Below are 14,243 nucleotides of genomic sequence, written 5' to 3'. Positions count from 1 at the left end.
TTGAGGGTACGCTACGGGGTTTTATAGATCGGATCGGATGCTTCGGGTGAATGAAAACGCATCCCGAATCCCGGGCGGCCCTTGGTGCTGATGGGGATTATCAGTACAAAAAAAAAAAGAAAGGGTGACCCGAGGATAGAGCGGATCGTCTGGGAAGGCGCCCCCTTTTCAAAATGGGTAGCCGGCTTTCAGGTCCGCACTTAACCGGGACCCGGGTAGAAAGGTAGCCAGCTATCAATAGCCGATAACGATGGCCGGTTGGTTGCGGTGCAATTGAGACGTTATGGAATCGATATGGAGTCCAAGCAGTCGTCGTAATGGATCGACATCGATTTTTGTGAACTCCAACCGACCGTCCGAGCCCGTCGGCTGGTTCTGGCAATGGCCATTAACTGGGGGAATTTCGGAGAAAGTGGTTAAGAAGATAATAATAATCCTATCTCATATTGGGTTGCGCCAATTTCCAATGGGCTGATACCACACTATCGACACTGATCCTAACTAATCCAGTTATTTGGATCATAGATTTATGATTTTTGCTGAGAGTAGAATTAGTGTCGATCTAGGTTATGCTTTTCTCGCTCACTACTCTATTAAAATGGTGTTCGTTCTTACTGCATCTGCATAACCAGACTGTTATAGTATGTGTAGTACTTTGTGTGTGTAAACTTTGTGTGTGTGTACTGTGAAGTTGGCATGTTCTGATGAGCAAGCACGCTTCTTGGTATTCTACCATCACTTACTCTTTAACATTATCCTGATGATATTAATGGACCACCACACAAAAGGAACGCTTGCGGCATTCAACGTTAAAAAGCAACAAAGAAAACCCGAAGAAAAGCTTGATGGAAATTCAATTCCCGAAATTAGTCCCATCAAAAAGGACTCCATCGCATGCACCCCATCTCAGGACTGAACTCATTAATGAACGATTTATTGGAAACATTTTCCTCCGTTGTTGGGTCAAAGTTGTAAAATATATTCTTTAATGCTTCCTTCCTCTCACGCGGAACACCATCGTTGTCATCGTTGTAAGTGAACTGTTTAATGAAGGGTTCAAGACTGCAAACCGAAAAAAAACACACACAAGAGAAAAATAAATGCTATAGAATAACTTAAAACTTATTTTGTGACCCTTTTTTAACGCTCGATTTATGGGCTTCTCACTCGCCCCCAGGACTCCAACCCAAAGAAAGGGGGAAAAAAAGATGCACAGCGGGAAGAGGATAAAAAACCCATTTTGGCAGACAAAACAAACACGCAGCTCTCCAGGACTCGAGGCAGACGCCCCGGCGACGTCTGGTGGGGACAAACCTTTCTCCTTCGTCCAAGCAATAAAAAGGTAAAGAGAAAAAGGGTGGTGGCGACGCGCTGGAAGGGGGTAATGGACAATTTTTAACAACAGCAGCAAACACCCACAAAAACCGCAAAACTCAAAACCTTTGCCACGTGGTGAAGTCGTGGGCTCATCACCAACGACAACCACCACCACCACTACCACCATCACCACTACCACCATCATCATATGGCGGCCCTACCTAAAGATGCAATTAAAAGCAAAGAAAAAGAAGGGATGTAGAAAATGAAGAAAAATGAAGCCTCACGAATGAAAAGGCAGAGGAACGGAACAGGAAAAGCGAAAGCGTCCTGTCCCAGCTTGCGGTGGCGGTGACGACCTGGTTAGTGAGCACAGGATGGCCGGGTCAACAGACAGTAGGACTCGGCGGCGATGTGTCCTCTCGTAATGCCTGACACGCCAAAAACAAAGACGTGCAACACACACACACACACACACACACACACACACACACACACACACACACACACAGCCCCACACAGCGGGGCTTAAGAGGAGAAAAGGACATTACACCGCAATAATATTTGCATCTCGCACAAGGCAACGTGGCGAATGGGAAAAGAATCTGGCAAAAGGCAAGTGGCTGAAATAAGCCGCTTTCGCCCGAGTGCTGCACTCTTTGTGTCCGCTTGTTATGCTCTCCGTGGGTGGTTCGTCGACTAGTGGAGTTACTCACTCACTGCGATTGCTACATTAAACAGTTGCTCAACTCTACGGTAGAAAGCGTGGAAGAAAAAATGATTTTCATGATCGAGTTGACGCATTATATGATCCGATTTCTCTGCCATTCTCTTCTAAAACGCTTTCAGTTAAGTATTAAGCATGAAAAATTTGCTTCAAAATTATTCTACTACTTGTTCACAATGGAGTTTTCACAGTTTCAAAGATTACTAGCGGTTTTCATATTACAATACCATTTGATTTCGTGGAGCTAGAACTAGAAAGCTTTCTGTTGCTCCTTCTCTTTTGGTTGCTAAAATCATCCTAGATAACTCCGCTCTTTGTAAAAGAGACTGTGCAGTGCCTAGCGACACCGATAACGAGCCAACTACGACCGAAAAAAATCAACCATAAAACATGCAGCTCGTGTACTGCGCGTAAACGGTGAACACCATCAAAGCAATAAGCAATATACTGCCAGCTGCCAGCAAACATCATGAGCTGCGAAAGCGATGATGTGCATCATTATCTGTGCACGAAACGAGAGGCAAATGCCGTGGGTGAGGCGCCCGCCTAAAGGATGAAAGTTAGCTGCCGCTAAACCACTTTGCACTAGAGCCTCATCATCATCACCGACCCCCAAAATCCGGTGTACCCGTGTACATTTTCACATTTCTTCATCCATCATCGCGGTAGGATGCCGAAGAGGAATGGAAAACATCTCCCCGGGCCGGGCACGCCGAAGGGCACGCATCGGCCGAGTATCATCATTAGCAGAAAGGAATGTTTTCACTGCACTTGCCATGCACATCATCATCGCCGTCGTCGTCGTCGTCGTCGGCGTCCGAATGTTTGCACAACACGCCTCATGCTGCCCTCAGCATAGCTCATCTTGTCATCTTTTGGCGGGCACGTTTTGTTGAGAAAAGAGAGAGAGAGAGAGGCGCCCCCATTAACCCATGGCGGCCATCGTAAAGGTATCGCAAGTCAGAATGGAGGAAGGCAGGCAGGCCACGAGTGTTGGTGGCAAGGATCATTAAATAACTGGCAAAATGAGACGCACGTGTGTGTGTGTGTGTGTGTGATTCGTGCTGGTGTGAGCGCTTGTTTATATCATCCGCATACCCATGGTCAGCCTTTCGCCTAATTGCCGCAGCGTCATCACCATCATCATCATCATCTGCTCATCACGAGGATATGCGTTGAGAGCGCAAAAAAAAAACACCTTGAATGAGAGCTGAGAGGAGGTCTCATGATATGGATGTCTGCTGAAGGCATTGATGAACCTAAGGACGGACACAACCTCTCAATTCCTGTCTGATTAGGATCGGTCACCGTCGTCATTTCGTCACAATCGGCGCAAGCTGTCATGATACTTCATCACCAGCCACTCAATTTAACAATGGTTCTCAGGAAATTGTTTCCAGTTCTGGAAATGATTGTTGAAGTCAAATGAAATCGCTTTTAGTGTGTTAAACTCCATTTTGGGCTCGAAAATCGAACTCGTAGAAATAGTTAACACCAACCAGGACAATCCTACGAATCTGGAGTGCTTTGTCTGTTCGAAGTCTTTCATCAAATCATGTTGTAACTAGCCTTCCAAAGTCAATCACGAATTTTTCAATTAACGCTCCGTGAAGCAGCACCCCATCGAAATGAACTTCTGATATATGAACAAACGCGCCAAAGCCAAAAAACCATAATGAGCCCTTTGAAATGAGCCCCAGCGAACCTGCCATCGTAAAATCGGTTCACTTCAGCCTTTGACAAGCCGCCAGTGGAACCCTCTCTCTGAACTCTCTGCGACGTGCAGAAAACGGTATGGTTACCCTCTCGACGTGACGAGCCTTCTTTTACGATTGGCCCATAAAACCGACAGGCAGGCAGGCCTCATAGGGGATGTTTGTTGCATTGTTGTTGTTTACGCTGGTGTGCCGAAATGCCGGGAAAGCTTCATGTTTCGTGATGAGAATGAAACCAGAAGCCAGAAGTCGTAAAGGAGAACTTCGTGTCTCGAGCGACGACGACGACTCCTCCATCGCAGTGCATTATCTCTGTCAACGGTTCACAACTGAGGTCACCCGGGGGCAAGCGCGCCGCGTGGAACCGATCCGTCCGTTCTGAACACCCCTCCCCTCCGCTACCCGACCCCCCCCTTATGACAATCAAATGAAAATTAACTCCTCCATTAGGACTGTCAGGGCCATATTTTCATTTTTGTCGACTACGACCAGAACCCTCCAAGGGGTGCTGTTGTGAATGGAGTGTGGGGGGGGGGGGTGAAGGGAAGAAGGCCGTACATACGAAGATGGCGAAGCGAAGCATTTATCTTAATTTCGCGAGAACCCTCTCCCGGTTTTTGGGGAGGTGCACTGATGAGCACCGTTCGTGGAGGGCTTTTCGGCAACGGCAGCAACAGCTCGTTCCCGAGTCCATTCCATTTCCATGCACACCGCAGTATTTGCGCCGGTTTCAGTGCTTTTCAATGGTGAAATGAAAAGCAACACAAAAAAAATGGTTGGGAAAATTGAAATGGAGACGCCTGGTCATTGGTAAATTTTCTTCATTTTCTCTTCGCGAAATATTAAGTCGACGGTCTTAACTGTTGATTTTTCTGTTGCATACAATGATGATGGAATGCAGAAGTATTATAAATTTGTTTCACTATTTCTTAGATCATTGAAATTGCATAATTGAAAGCGATTTTTGCACTGCTGCCACCAAGAGTTACGAGCTAATCCGCTAAATTAAAATAACATTTCACGCGAGACCGGAGGCGTTTTACGCTGACAAGCTTTACGTCATCAAGGGATTGAATTGTTGTCCCAAAAGCAGAAACAAAAAAAAAAACAGACAGACCTTGTTTCACACATTTTGCATCCTGTTACAGGCTTTGATGTGCTAGCTTTATGCAATGGTATGGTTCGGCGTTCCATTACGCGAAAACCATGTCCAATGTTGCATGTTGTTCGTGTGCCCTTTTTGTCCCCACTGTTGTTTTTTTTTTGTTTTTTGTTTTTTTTACTTTAGTCTACGTTTGACATACTGAGCAGCGAGTCCAATGCACACAGTTCGGTCCGGTGCAGTTGCAAAAACACACATAAACCTCCAAGTGCAGCGTGGGGAACAATGTTTCAAACAAAACAAAACAAAAAACGCTACCCTCCCTAAAGCCACAACCACCGGGCTAAAACAACATGACTAAGCCATGTACGGCCGTCAGTGTTCCCTTCTTCACCCGTCGCTTCCCTGGCCCTGGCAACCCTGGCAGGCACGATGGGCTCGATCCAGCCCATGTTCACGCGCGGAGCATTCCCTTGGAGTCGGGATAAGGGAGAGTCCAACGCCATTTTTCCTCGTTCCGACAGACTCACAACGAGAAGCAAATATTGTGCATGAGGACATACGCGATTTGAATGAGACAGAGCCCTCACACACACACACAGATACAAACGTGCACTCTACCGAGGAGCAAAAAAAAGGACGGGAAAAAAGAGAACGCATCCAAGAATAATCAGAATCCCGGTCTCACCTGAGCCACGAGAATCGCAATACGACACGAGGAACGACTTCGACCCCCCCCCGTCCCGCACGTGCTTCCCCTGCCTTTGCTGCGCCATAAAGTGGTCGCCACTTTCTGCTGACTTTGCAATGTCCGTCATGTTAAATGCACACGCCCTCCTCGATCGCTCCGCGTCAGTGCCAGGAGTGCCACCAACACCACCGGCAGCAGCAAATAGACATGGAATTCAAAATACAGGACGCAAAGAGAGTGAGAGGGAATGCAACAGAATAAAAAATGGGACAGATTTTGAAACGTCATCAACCTTCGCTCCTGCGCCTGTTGATAGCCGCTGGTATGCGCGGGCTGGCAACACTGCCATTGCTGCTGCTGCTGCTGTTGCTGCAACCTGAGCTCGCCTCACTGAGCAGGAGCAGTGAACAGGAAGAACCTCCCGGCAAATCTGCAAGTTCATGCATATTCAATACGATCTGTCAGTGGCATTGCGGCATGCGGCATGTGGCGGTGGATGGGCCGTTTGCAGGTCACCAGGCACGGGGTGTAACAGTCACACCGTCGCACCGCACTCATCACCATCAATCCATCTAAATGAAGTCCTCCCTGTGCTCCCGGGATGCCCCTGTGTGTGCAGAACGCGGGATAAAATGTCCTTCGAATCAGCAGTATATCACTCTGGCCCAGCATTTTAGGTCGAGACAGGAAGAAAAAAACACGACCCGAGTCTGCACTAAGCTAACCAAACAAACGAATACAGACCGTGTGTGTGCGCACATACGTCACACACAGACAGTTAGAGGCCCGGCGCACTGTTTAGTATTTCCGAACACGCATGGTATGGTGCGTGTGTGTGTGCGCGCCGGCGATGTAAAAGCATCCAGCATACCAGCAGCATGCCGTGTCAGCCCGTTAGCGACGCGAAATTGGAAAGAGATTATGTGCAGAGCTATGCTCTCTTAGGCTTATGGTTGGCTTGGTTGCTTTTTTGTTAAGGGGTTTCCTCTGGAATTGAAATTGTTTTTGCTTTCATTTGTTTTTCCGTTCGGCACCACACGACGATCAGCGTTCTCGCCCGCATGATCTCGCGCAGTTTTATTGCTTAAGCTAGGACTCACTCTTTTTTGGCATGTCTCGAGACACTGAGGCACTGGCACTGTTGTGATTATTAATGTGGTACGCATTGGTGAGGGGAAAACGCATTAGGGAAATCGTACCTGGAAGAGAGAGAGAAAGAAAAGAAAAGAGAAGAATAAGTATAAAATGCTCGTTTCAAAGCGGGCTGCAATGGCTTTTGGGATCCAAAAATATAACAAACATTTAGTTAGCAAGTCTACTAAGTAACTTTTAAACCAAAATTTATCATTCGTAGATAATTGTACGTTTGATTTAATAGCTTTTTTTCAATCAATTGAACTCCAATATAAACTGAAAAACCCACGAGAGCGCAACCCTGGAGACCTTTCTGAGCATATTTCATGCTTCGATGCTTGAATAAATGCAACCTAAACTCCCTCCTTGACAATCTGAATACAGTCGCAGAATAAATGCAGCCCACCACCAAGCAGCAAACAAAAGGCAACAACCGGAGCCTTCTCCATACGCGCTGTTTGACTTTGCATAGATTAATCATCTCATTTCGCACCATAACGCATCTCATATTCCACACCCAAGAACGGAAATGAGTTCAGTGCGCCATCATAGGACACGAAAGGGTCGCGCTTAGAACGGCGAAAAGAAAAAACGTCATCATCATCGACGCGTCGCGCCGACGGTGCTCAAACGAACTCTCTGACATCTTGACGATCTTGGTTCCTGTTTTGCAAACGAGCAGCTCTTGAAAGGCTGGCCCGTGACGATGTTCCGAAGTCACCGCCGCAGCCACAGGATGGTTGAATCTTTCCGTACAATTTACCTTAATGTCAGACAGATTTCGTTTCCCCACTCCGTGCAGCACAATAAGAAGCATAGGTTTGCTTGTTTTTTTCCCTCTTCTTCTGTATGTTTCGCTATCCGTTATCCTCTACACCGCAAAAAGCAACTGGCGGCCCGCGGACCCGCATCACACATTCTTTGGCACCTCTCGGGGTTACCAACGCGCAAGTGGCAACGTCATCGTAGAGTTTCGCGGTGGAGCGAAGGGTTTTCGGTTGTATGTATGCATATCACTGGTAAGTGTGCTGGCAAGGAACGGAGCAAGGACCGTGGCGCCGGCTTCGTGCAGTGTGCATCCATCGTCACCACCACACTACGGTGGTGTCTGTAGCCTCAAGGATAAGCTGGATTCGAAAGCAGAAGCGACCGTTTTTTTTGCGTTTCACGTTCCATGCTCACTAGGAAGAGAGAATGATGTATGCGGCGTCGTGGCGTGCGCGTCGTTCGCTTCACGACGCAACGATAACCGATGAAGACGTACACATGCCACGCGGTGACATCTCTCGCTTGCTTGCTTGCTTGCTTGTCGTGGCGGTGTGAGGCCAATGCAAAATAAGAAAAGGATTAGCATGTTGGCTGCTCGTTCGTTCGTTCGTTCGTTCGTTCGTTTGTATGTTGGCGGAGGTTTATGCTGGAACGCCTCGGCGCCGCGTTTACTGATGAGTTTCACTTTTCGAAATGGATGACGACGTACTTATACCGATCCTGTCGGAGTTTCCACCAATTTGTGGCTGCCCCGAGACGTCTTAAGAGATGTCAGGGGGGAGTGGGGTACTCTGCGTCAAAGCGGCATTCCGAGTTGCGATTTGACGATCTGTCTTTTGACGGATTTTTTGCCAGTTCGTCTGACAGTTGGCATCGTCGCGCATCGTAATGGTAATTGAAACGATGACAAATGATAAATCTCAGTCGCTGTGACAACGAATCCGCAGCATTACGAGTCGGCCATTGTCAAACGTGGTCTTTAGGTGCAACCGTACTGTTGTTGTTGTTGTTGCTCAATGTCGTATCATTCTTTTCCGCATCCTTCGTTCGCTTCATCTATTGGACGAAAAGGAAAGCTCACTAAATCGCAATCAAGCCACAAGGGACACACTCCGACCACACTCGTAGTCGCTAGGGAGGTTGGGTGCCCGTCATCCATTCCGAGGGTTCACAGCAGTAGCAGCCGCAGCAGGTGGATACCGTGCACGACAATAAAGCCGAAAGGGCGAAGGAGCTAAGGGGACGGCGAGTCGTTGGCGAGCACATAAATTCATCAATTTTTACGACCAATTTCTAGTGGAATCAAAAACCAATTGATCACTTTTGAAATTACTTTCGTATCGCACGCACCGGGTTGGTGGTGGGACGAGGTCGAAAGAGGTGAGGTAGCGCGTGTGGATAGCGTGTGAGTAGAGCTAGGTTCCGTTAGACCGCTCTATCCTTAAGGTTTCTTTAAGAAACTCCACGCTATATTGTCCTTTCGTATGAGTTTAGTATGTGATTTTATATTGCAGCAAAATGAAATGAAGAAAAATTGTTTCATGAAGATTGTGTTATTTCTTTGGAATGTTCAAAACAGAACAGTATTGATAAGAGGAGCATAAATGTAATGAATGTCGTTGTCATATAGCTCAAGCAGGTGCTACTTCTCAATGTAAGCTATATTAACAGTATAAGCAAGTTCTTGATGGCAAGCTACGATCGTCTCTAGAGTTTAATAACAAATTCTCACGAAACGATAGGTGCTTTCATATCTAGCAAGGATTCTTCTTCGAAATTCACTCTCTCATTTTACACTCTCACTGATGCAACGAACTTTTCATGAAAAACAACGACATGGCGAAGGTGTTTCCATCATATATAGAAACGGTTTTTGTCTCGCCGCATCCTTTACGAGCTTGCCGAGGCCAATGCCGATTTCTTACGGCTGCAACGGATGTATGTTCGAGCACCGGAGTCGTTGTTCGGACTCGTTTTATGTTCGTGCACCATGCGGTGCGTCTGGGGCCTGCTGGGCGCGCTTTATCAGTCATGAAAATGGTACCGCCCGCTGTCACCCCGTGTCCGGCCAGGCAGTCGACAGCCTTTTATGTTTCCTATGAGAGCTACCGTGCCCTGGTATGGTGCCGTTGATGTCGATCGGTCAAAGAGGAATTATTAGCGCAGAAAACGAGCAGCAACGAAACCGCCGTCGCGTCGCGATTGAACGATATTTTACGGCTCTTTCGATTTACAATAATTTTTTTGACATGAATCTTTCACAAACACATCGATTTCGTGTATTTTTTATGGTTTTACAGTAAAGGGGGTTACATCTGTTTGCGTGTGTTGTGTGAAAGATGACATCATCGTTAAACATGTTAAGAGTTTTTGGTATGAATATGCCCGTCGCCTTCCTCAAAAGTTATGCTTCTGGCAAGAACACTCTTTATATTAATTACGACGCATGGCCTCGACCTTTCTGCAACGAACATACACACACACATAAGCACAGCCATCGCGAACCTTCCAGCTGGTGGCCATTTAATTAAACATGTTTCATGTATTTCAATTTTATCGACCATAAATTATGACCTCCCCCCCGGGCACGGCTGGATGCGATGCCAGCACGGAAAGTAGTGCCGCGGGGTACCTCCTTCCCCTCCTCAGCGCTGGCCAGCGTTGGTCAATGCTGGCTTCAGTCAACTATGAACTGCAGTCGAAAAGCGTCGCATCGGTTTTCGTCGCTTTTCACGGTCCACCCGGCGGGAATCCGTGCAAAGGGTCGTGCGATCTACTTTTATTTCACCATTTTCCATTCGAGCACACACACACACACACAAATACAGCAAAAACCGGTCCCTTATCGGCCGGGTTCATCGACGGAATTCCACCGACAGTTTTTTTTTACGTGCGTGTGTGCGGGACCTTCGCGCACGTTTCACAGATTTTTTTCACGCTCTATGTTTTCATATTCATGTTTCGATGATGTTGTCGTTGTTGTTTTTTTCCTCTCTCCACGAGTTGATTGCAGCCTGCCAACAGCTGTGGCATCGCTTTAATGGTTTGATTATTGTTTTTCTGCTCGATTTCGATCCGGAGTGGCACCGTTGAATGATTATTGAGCTGCTCATTATTCTCGGTCAAGCGATAAGCACCGGAATTGCTGGGTGAAAACCCCTTAAATGGGTTGACTCTGTTGGCCCATTCGTTGTTTGCCAGTTTGCGCTGCGTGGACCCAATGTCGTAATGTAGGGCAGGATCTAAATGCTATACACGTAGTGCCACCCAGGCTCCTGTTTGTTCTATTCGACGTTGACGTTGTTATTGTCGTTGAAAGTTAGTCAGAAAGTGAGCAAACAAATCGTTTACATCCACGAGCCACAATGTTTGCCGAATGTCGATATAGAGAATCATTATTAATCGTTTTAGCTTTAGCGTTGCAACGGTTTTTGCCTCGCGAACTCGTTCGAAACGCTGGAAACCTCGCCGGTAATTGATTTCTGATTCGCGGTCAACATTTTACATAAACCATCAAGCGAGGCCATGGCTTTGCTCTTTGTTTCGGGACTGTTGCTATGCCGCTCAATTCCAATAGTGGTCCGGTGTCTTTGTTTGATTGATTTACAACCAATTTCCTGTGCATATCGGTGTGCCCGGTGATTGATTTATCTTCCTGGGCAGCATTTTTTCCCGGGTTTCGCACAAAAAGCGAGATTACTCCCGAAAGCGGTGGATGATACTAGCGCCCATTCAATGAGTACTTGGACTCCCGGGGTTATACTAGTGCTTTGGTTTTGGGAAAAATGGCGGCATTCTTTGAAAGGAATTTCGTAGCCGGCTTAACGATTGGCCAAACATTAAATATGAGGCCACCGTCTGGAAACTTATTGATTTCCTTCCCTCCTTCCTCGTGCATCGCTTCGGCCGGATGCTAACGCACCGGAGACCTCTGCGTCGCCACATTACACAACACTAGGCGACCGCAACCAGCAAGCGTCGCGTGAGCAGACAGTTGGCGCGTGGCACCCGGTGGAATGGTGGCCATCGATTCATGCTAACCACCACCGAGCTTCCGAGCCGCATAAAGTCAACCGTATATTGCGTGTCGCAGAACTATCATGACGACAGCGAGAGAGAGAGAGAGAGAGAGAGAGAGAGAGAGGGGAAAAAACGAAAGCCCCCCACCTTCCGGGCTGCGTCCCAAAAGGTTCTGGGCCTGGAGTGAGGCTACATCATTTCGTCACATGGCGATGGCGTCATTCTGGGTGGCGGCTAATGGGCGAGACATTGAAGTAATGATTTTTCGGGAGGGGGGATCAGACTGACTGTTTCGCAATATCGGGACTGGAGCACCGAAAAGGGGCCGGAGCATCGAACTGAAGGACCCGCTCCCTGGTCGAACATGGCGGGGAAATCGATAAACGAACTTCGCTCGCTCGTTAACAGCGAACATGGCTCGCGCGGGGAAAATCCTCCATTTTCCTTTCGTGGAAAGGACTCCCAGGCTGCAGATATGATCCCGAAGTTTTGCGGCAAAATGGATGAGGTTTTTTTTTTGTCTCTGCTGTGGAGTAACATATTTTAAGGCAAGGAGTATGTAGTATGTTCTCACATCTACGGCTAATGCATTCACCATTCGGCTTCATTTGTGGTCTCGCGAGAGCATGAGTGTTCTAATTTTTAATGAATGAAATCACTCCCGGACAGCTGGAATTGATATTAAAAGTTGCAGCTACCTTTTATGCTAACATTTGGCTAACATGGAATGACTTTTAGTTTCGTGGAATAACGAGCTCAGCCACCGGTCATGTCTTGCTGGTGTAGCCGAAGCTCATCTTGCATTCGTTCGTAATTGCAAAGTGATTCGAGAATAACTGAGAATGGTTTTATGGAAATCTTTGCCAATTTAATTTGAAATTTCTGTAATATTTCTCAATTAGTATAGATCGTAAGTAAAACAAAGCAGGTTTGTGCATTTATGGGCAATAGTTTTTTAAGCAGCTATTGATTCTCGGTTGTCAAAACATATTAAAATCGAATCACTTGCTAAGCTCCAGAACCGTGCTTCGGTTCCAATCAATGCGTCATATTTGATTTTGATGTTTGATCAATATTGAATTTACAATCCCTTTCGTCCAAATCCATTCACATTCCTAGTGATCCTTGTGCACCGGTCGGACCGCGGGGATGTGTGTGTGTGTAAGACATGTAAATTCATATTTTACTACCAGGAATGATAGCAAGAATTCTTTTCCTTTATCTTTAAAGGAATTCTTTTCCTTTATCGTCGATACCACCTGTCGAGTTCGATTTCGGGAAATCAGATAACAACTTTGACTCATGGTAAGGCGATAGCGAGGCATTAAAGAACGTACCATCCGAAAACACCGTCCCGGTATGCCAGCATAGCATCGTTTGCACCGTAGGTGGAAGTGGTTAACCCTCCACATACTCCCACAAACCCCTACCCAGTGAATCCGAAAATTGAAATCCGGATCTCCTGTAACCCGGAAAACACACACACACACACATACACACACACCGAGCGAAAGCATAAGCCACCGTGAAAGATCCTGACCCAATCCCGCTGGTGCCAGAATTGCAGCACGCAGGCACACATACGCACGCACACACACACACACACACAGGCAGTCGTTTGGCTCAGTTGCAATGTAAAATTTAATTGAATCATATCGTACCATCGTGAACCGGCGGAACCGATATGCCGGGGCGATATGCCAGAAGCTAACGTTGCGGTCGTGTGGATCGATTTGCGAAATCAGGAATCGAATACGAGAACGATCCAAAGAATGCACCATTCGGTATGCATTCTCTGTTCGGATGGACGATCGACCGACCGTGCACTTTTCGGTCAGTTCGAAATCATGTTCGCACACATGGACATGCACACACACACTGCACTGCAGGAAGTGCGGAAGAGGATACGAAACGAGACAGGTGGTGGTCTTTTGGCAAATCGTCGCGCATAAACATTGGTCGAAATCCATTTTCCAGTTACACACAACAGTTATTCCCGGTGATCCGGTGTTCGGGCATAATCTGAAGCCGGTCATCGTCCAGAAAACACATTCCTCGGAAGCGTATTTCGGATTCGGTGAATCGGGTCAAAGCTTTTGGGACTTTTGGGTGTGTGTGTGCATTCTATGTTTCTATGCTTTCGACCTGGCGTACCTGGAACCCGAAGGCTAAGCGCAACAAGCGCCATTTTGTCCCATTTCCGTAATGCATGCGCGCGTGCTGCATGTAATCTAAACTGAATTCCGAATTAATGAGCATCCCCGGAATCGTGGACCTCAGAGGAACAACGGTTTAATGAAACCATTCTTCATCCCTTGGCAGCATCCGGGAATGCTCGCCGCTTAATTATGTATTAACCATCGAGGGCGACATTCCAGGGACAATCGGAACCGCATCGGACGTCGGTTTCGTAATTCAATTTTTGACCCGAAACCACGCGCCGTACCCGGTGGTGGTGGTGGTGGTGGTGGAAGTGACGGGAGATCGTGGTGCGGGTGTCACATTAAATTATTAGCAAACTCAATTACACGCTCGGCAAACTTATTACCTCGTTAGAATGCGGGAAACAAATCCACGCGCCGCGTGCGTTTCGCGGAAGCAAATTTAATAAACCAAACATCACGTACCAACCACAAGGGAGGGGGGGGGGGGGGACGGAAGTTTCTGGAACTTTAACCCTCCCTCGGGGCGATTGCTTTGCTACCCGTTGTTACGAACCCAACAACAAGAACCAACAAAAAAAATCGAAATAAAAACAATCCAACCACT

The 14,243-nt window shown here is 47.1% G+C and overlaps 1 protein-coding gene across 1 annotated transcript in view; it reads right to left on the bottom strand.

The window, feature by feature from the left end:
• LOC125949066 (uncharacterized) overlaps positions 1-14,243 on the bottom strand; it is a 146,664-nt gene that overhangs the window by 55,029 nt on the left and 77,392 nt on the right. The window lies entirely within an intron of this gene.

Source organism: Anopheles darlingi, chromosome 2 (assembly GCF_943734745.1).
Source record: "Anopheles darlingi chromosome 2, idAnoDarlMG_H_01, whole genome shotgun sequence".
Taxonomy (NCBI): Eukaryota; Metazoa; Arthropoda; class Insecta; order Diptera; family Culicidae; genus Anopheles; species Anopheles darlingi.
Note: the sequence above shows the minus strand (reverse complement) of the source record. Positions and strands in the feature narration are given on the sequence as shown.